The following is a 7274-nucleotide window of genomic DNA, read 5'->3' on the forward strand; positions in this document are numbered from 1 at the left end:
AGCTTACATCTTTACGTTACTGGAACCTCATCCTTATCTCCAATTCATACAATATCATTTAATTGAGAAGAAGCTTTCTTCTGAAAAAATATTTTCTTATCATTATTTTATTTCAACACCTTGTTCTTCTATTATTTAATGTTACTCTATCCTTAATGAAAGCTTAAAATAAAATATAGTTAGTATGTCAAAAGCAAGAACTTAGACACACAAGGAGATGAGTGCTTTGCTTTACCTGCGGAATGCTAATACATATTGAAAAATAATTTAGTTGAAGAGATTCCTGACACAGGCAAATGTGAATATCCCAAACATCTAACCTGAATTCTGGTATATTTGAGATACTAAGTCAGTTTACCCTAAAGGGGGGAATTGTCTTCACGAACCTGAAAAATGCCATGTGTCTGTGTAATCACAATTTATGTTTAGAGGCTACTTATAAGTTTTGTCTCAAGTTTTAAACCTGTGATGCCTGCCTATTGTAAAACAGTACTGTTGAGAAAGCTTGTGCAGTGTATGAACACAGCTTCTTAGCGGTCCTTCTCAGATGTTAACTTTCTTTTTGTTTACTCACTCATTTAAAATATATATGTTTAAGTATACAAACATAACTTAACTTGGATTTTGCACTTCTGCTATTTAAAACCTAGTATTGTTGAAAGGCAGATGTAAGTAATTTTAACATAAAATGCAAAGTGTTTATTATGGATTTAACAGTTTTAGCAATGATAACCATTCTTGAGTGGAATTTTGTTTCATTTAACTAGTTTCTCTCAAGGCAGCCAACCATTCCTCACATTTTTTACTGATATTGCTGTGAATCTCATACATAGTCTAATTTAATTTAATTTTGATTACTCTCAGCAGCATCAAAATCATACAGTCTAGCAAAATAATTCTGTAATGCTTTGTTATTATGGTTGGAATTCAGTGAACTCAGGGTAAGGAGCACTTTGCCAGAGTTTGGACCACTGCTCACTAAAATTGTTATTTCTTTTGTTTTTGTTTCGTGGCTGTGATCTTTTAGAGAAAAAAAATCATTCAAAGTTTAGGAATTCAGATGCACAGATTGTTCATAAACACTGATAATAAAAGTTCAGACAGGGAACAATGTCGAAAATCCAGCCACAGCTACTACTTCCCAAGCCCTTGTTTTTATTCCCAGCCCTGTGGCCAGGGTCAACCTGTGGACTGAAGAAAACTGCAGGGAAAGGATTCATAGCAGAACATGGAGCAGTCTTCAAAACCTCTAGGAAATAATATCCTATAACAATATGTGCGAAAAGGATATTCTTGGGACCAAAATGGAGATATTCGATATAAATTATTTGATGAAGTACTTTGTGGAATGGACTGCAAACCATCCCCTATACAACATCCTTACAATGAAATGTTGACACTGTTCTGTCCAAAGCAAGCTGACTCTTGGAAGCCAGCAAAAACACTCGAGGCCAGGCAAACAGAACAGTAGAAGAAGTAAAAATACCAGGGTCTGAGAGAAAAATTGGATAAGAAAAAGATGATTTTTCAGATAGGGAGATGCAATTAAATTGCCTTTTAATTATTTATTTTAATTAAAGAAGTAATACAGAATGCATTTCCTTTGTTAAAAAAAAAAATAAAATGGCATAGATAAGACTAGGCTGCCACTGACCACTGCACTCATCTCTTACCCATGAGATGTAGACAAGATTATCAATATGTATACCGTTCAAGTCCCTTCACCAATCATTAGCACATCTGTAAAAATGAAAAACTAAAATTACTCCTCATCGGTTTAAGAACTGAAAAAATAAAATACCTAGCATGGGTATACTCTACAGCAATTATGCAGAATGAGAAAGGTCATTGTTAACTAATATAAGAAATCTTTAAGATATATCATTGAATAAAAAATAGCAAGTTGCATGATAGGTATTTATGTTACCATTTGCACTAAAACGCAAATACCAATATGAATATTTTCTACAGAACTACTGAAATTTAAATGTTTAAAATATGAACTATTCGAACCCCTCATAATAAAAAAATAACCTAAACTCCCCTAACTTTAACAACCTAACTTTAAAAAATCTTAAAATTTGGTCAAAATTGAATCGAATCATTTTCTTTAAGAAGTAAAATGCTATAAGGCATTGATGATCTTTATGTAACACACCCCAATCCCATTCTGTTCCCTCCCCCCTACACAAAGGTGACTACTATCTTTTTGTATAAATAAGTTGACCATACAAGTTAAATTAGATAGCATGCTACCAAAAATATAAATTTTGCACAAAATAAACATCTCTTCCTTTGGTCTCACACAGACCATTCCTCAGTCGATGTATTCTTATGCCACTTCCATCCACTGCAAATTGTGAACACTGTCACAATAACACCAGCATGCAAATGTCCGCTCATGTCTCCACTCTCAGTTCCTCCAAGTGTACACCTAACTACAGGGTTGCAGGATCAGATGGCCACCCCACCCCTAGTGTCCTGTGGAGCCACCACACTGACCTCCAGAGGGGCTGTTCCATTCCACTTCCCTACCAACAGTGAATAGGTGCATCTCCTTCCACCTTTTCTCCAGCATTTGTATCTCTCTGTTCATTCTTAAACAGTTTTATTCTCAAATCATACAATCCAAGCAAGTAAAAAAAATCTAAGTTAAAAAATCAGTGATCCCCAGTATAATCACATAGGCATAATTTCACCACCACAATCTACATGAGAACATTTCCATTTCTTTCACAAAGAAGAACATTTCCCCCATATCCCCCACTTATTAATATTTAGCTTTGGCATATTGCCTTTGTTACAATCAATGGAAGTGAATTGCAATGTTACTGTTTGCATTGGTTGTATTTTTTCCTGTATGCCATCTCGTTTTCAGCACCTTGCAATGTTGACATTCATTTGTTCTCCCTCATGCAAAAACATTCTTATATTTGCACAATTTAATCACCATCATTGTTCACTGTAGACATCACTAACTAATACCATCCCAGGCCTTATACTCTATCTTTCTTTCTGGTGTCATACATAGCCCAGCCCTCCATTTCCAACCATACTCACACTCAGTGTACATACAATACTGTGTTACCATCAGATAGTATTGTGCTATCCATTTCTGTATCTTTACAATCAGTCCTGTTAAACATTCTGTACTCCTTCAGCATCAAATACCCAATCTCTCCCCTCTTCTTTTTATCTCCTGATAACCTATGTTCTCAACTCCATATATGAGAAGGTCTATTTCTGCACACTCATTTTGATTCCATGATATCTGTCTTTATGCCAGCACCATTCTGTCTTGAATACTATTCCTTTGTAATATGTTTGAAAGTCAGGTAGTGTGAGACCTCCCATTTCATTTTTCTTTCTCAAGAAATTTTTAGCTATTTGTGGCACCCTGAACTTCTAAATAAATTTGATTTTTGGTTTTTATATTTCTGCAAAGTACATTGTAGGAGTGTTAATTTGTATTGCATTGAATCTAAAAATCAATTTGGGTAGAATCGATATCTTAACTATATTTAGTCTTCCAATCCATGAATGTGGTATGTCCTTCCATTTATTTAGGGCTCTTCTGATTTCTTTTAGCAATTTCTTGTAGAGTGTGTGTGTGTGTGTGTGTGTGTGTGTGTGCATGTGTGAATAGCCTTTTGTGGCCTTGGTTATATTCCTAAATATTTTATTCTTTTTGGTTGCTATTATAAACGGAATTCTTTTATTGACTTCCTCCTCAGAATGCACATTTCTAGTGTAGAGAAGGATTATTCATTTGGGGGTGTTTATACCCTGTACCCTACAACTTTGCTGTACTCACTCATTTGCTCTACTATCTTTGCTGTAGATTTCTCAGGATTTTCTACATATAGTATCATGTCATATGCAAACAGTGAAAGTTTTATTTCTTTCTTTCCAATTTAGTTGCCTTTATTTCTTTTTCTTGCCTAATTGCTCTGGCTAGAACTTCCAGCACAATGTTAAATTACAATGGTGACAGTGGGCACCCTTGTCTTGTTTCGATCTTAGAGGGAAAGCTTTCAGTCTTTCCTCATTGAGTATGAAATTTGTTGTAAGTTTTCCATAGATTCCCTTTATCATGTTCAGGAAGTTCCATTCTATTCCTACCCTTTGATGTGTTTTCATCAAAAAAGGATTTAGGATTTTGCCAGATGCCTTTTCTGTATCAATCGAGATGATCATGTGGTTTTTCTGCTTTGACTTATTGATATGGTTTATTACATTAATTGATTTTCTTGTGCTGAATCAGCCTTGAATACCTGGAATAAAACCCACTTGGTTTTGATGCATAATTCTATTAATGTGGAATTTTCCACTTAGCCAAATCCTTTGCCATGAAACCATGGCAGATGGTCAGGCTATGTATAGAATCTTAGGGAAGCACAGTAAAAGTCCACTGTTGACTTCCCAAGTGAAGGTGAATGCAGACTAACTTGATTTTTCTAAGAAACGAAAGTATTAGCAAGATCCAATACAAATGATACTGATGCAAATGGATACTTAATTTCTTGTAATAAACCAGCAATATTCAGGATCACACAATGATGGTGTTACTTTGCTTAATTCCAGTAATTTGTCATATCCACATTCCTTCCAGCTTTCATACTGACCATATTGAACTACGGAAAGAGCTATGCTATGAGTGGGTCTTATTATCCCCATCTGCTCCAACTCTTTGATAGCTCTTGAGACTTCTTGGTGACCTCCTGGAAGTTTATATTGTTTTGTAGTCACAATCTTCTGAGGCAAGTTGCTTTTAGAGGGGATCATTCCCCAGCCTTTACAACTCTCTGGTTGGCTATAGCCTTAGCAGTAAGAGAAGCCAGCTGCCCTACTAGGATGGACATGAGGATACCATATCTTTCATTTCTGTGGTAAAACTTCAATGTCAGGACCTGCAAAGCCCATGGCATAAATGGCATATTCTATTCCCAACCCCCTTAAAACATCTTGTAGCTGCTCCACAGTTTTCCAGTGGGGGGTATTGTGCAGTATCCCCATGCAATATTACACCCATCAGCCAGCTATACTGTAAAGAGACGGTTTCCGCATCAGCTGAGGTAGCATACAAACATTGCTGTAGTGAAGGTTGGTTGTAATAGATGTCAATTTACTCATCTCCATACCAGAAAGTACTTCCCTCTCTGCCCATCTGCTCTGGTGTCCCATAAACTCAGAAAGCAATTGGGTAGGGACTTCCTAGTTTTCTTCTATTCCTTGCCCTAAATTGCCCAATCCGGCAGTGATATAGTCTCTCAAAATAATGTGTAATTTCTGTTCAGGAAGTTAGAATTGCTAAACCCCAGGGGATTGATCTTGTAAGGACTTCCATTTCAGTTGTATTAGGGGGCACACCTGTCAAGGATGTTTATTCTCCTCCATTTCTTTTTCCTTCTTCCTTTCCTCTTCTAAGGAGGGCTCTTTGGGGTCCCATGATTTGGGGTCCCATCTCAGAATACCTAAAATCCTCTGGACTTGAACCCAAGGCAACTTACAGTCTCTGACTTCAGCATATAAGCATGCCAGGGTCTCTAAATGGTCATCCACTCGATGCAGGTGATCAGAAAGTTCTTCATTTCCAACTGGGCAAGGGGTGTATCTCCTCCTCTATATGGTACAAAGTAGCAAAAGCCACTTATTCTCCCTTCATAGACATCTGCAAGGTTCCTAAAAAGGGCCATGCAATGGCTGCCACTATTTGGTGGTCTCCTTTCTTCTTACTCAAATTTAGTTGTCCTGCTATTTGCTGCAACACTGTAGCAGCAAAAAACTCTGGCCACCCGAGTTTTCAGGCCATCTCCATACTCTCATGGCAGTTCCCAAACATCCAGGAGGGCAGCCACCCCTTCCAACATGGGTTTTACAGGCCAACCAAGGAATTCCCCTGTCAATTGTTCTTCCCAGGACTCATACTGACCTCAGCTGGTGGTTCTTCAGTCTCTTGGCTGGCTCACCAATTGTTCCAACCCAGCTCTTGGAAGACACTGGTTAGGTCAGCTGCAAGATGAAAGAACATGCCAGGCTCAGAGTCAGATATCAGTTTTATTAGGATTTATGAATAGGAATGAGCCTCTGGTGGTGACAGTCCAGAAAATGGAAGTAGCACCCTGCAAGGAGTGCACAGGGCAGCTTATAATGGTTTAGGGCAAAGACATTCCATAGAGTATTAGAACACAGTTTCAGCAGAGCCTCATGACACAGGGATCCAGAGATTATTTTATCAACATATATGTCAGGGGAGAGCAGTTTTAATGCTTCACTAGATAAGTAGTTTACAATACCATCTGTACATTCTTTCCTCCCTGAGGTCTGTCCCAGTTACAGGGGCAACTATGTGCAGCAACTTACTCTAAGAATGAAGGAAGATTCCAGGTCTTCACAGAGTACTATAGAAAATATTGTGGCACGTGTCTCTTGGTACAGAGGTGCAAGTATTTCCTTAGGGTGTTATACTTAGAAGTGGAAAGTCTGTGTTCTAAACTGCATGCATCTTAGACTTTTATGATGCATCTTTAAACTTACTAAATATTGTCAAAGTGCTTTTCAAAGTATCAGTACCAATATATACTCTCCATTAATGGCATTCAAGAGTGTCCATGTCTAAACATGATCATCAATGCATAAAACTGTCAATCTTTAATTCTTGTCAATCTACTATGTGTGAAATGGTATATTATTTGAATTTCCCTGGTTACCAATGATTTTATTATCTTTTCACACATATATTGGAAGTTCAGTTTCTTTGTCCTCTGTGAAATACCTGTTCATATACTATGTCCCTTTTTTATTTTGCCTTTATTGATTTCTAAGGGCTCTTTAGTCATTCTGAAAATGAATCTTTGTCAGCTATATGTCACAAATTTGATTTACTAGCTTTTTAACCTTGTTTATTATATCTCTTGCTATGCAAATTTTTAATTCTAATGTAGTAAAGGTTATTTATGTTCCTTTGTAGCATCTGCTTTTTGGTTTCCTTTAAGAAACCTTCTCTATACCAAAATAATAAAGTTAATATAGTTCATGTTAATATGTTTTAGTTCCCACATGTATGCCTTTAACCTATCAGAAATTTATTTTTGCTATTACTATTAGGTAAAGATCTATTTTTCCATGTATATAAACAATGGTCATTACACCATTTTGTAATAGTCTCCATGTTCTATACTAGGTTTCCAGATGTGTGGGTCAGTTTATAGCTCTTGATGCTGTCCCATTCCTCTAGCCTTACACCAGAACTATGGTGTCCTAAATCCTACAGC

This window comes from Tamandua tetradactyla, chromosome 14 (genome assembly GCF_023851605.1).
Source record: "Tamandua tetradactyla isolate mTamTet1 chromosome 14, mTamTet1.pri, whole genome shotgun sequence".
Lineage (NCBI taxonomy): Eukaryota > Metazoa > Chordata > Mammalia > Pilosa > Myrmecophagidae > Tamandua > Tamandua tetradactyla.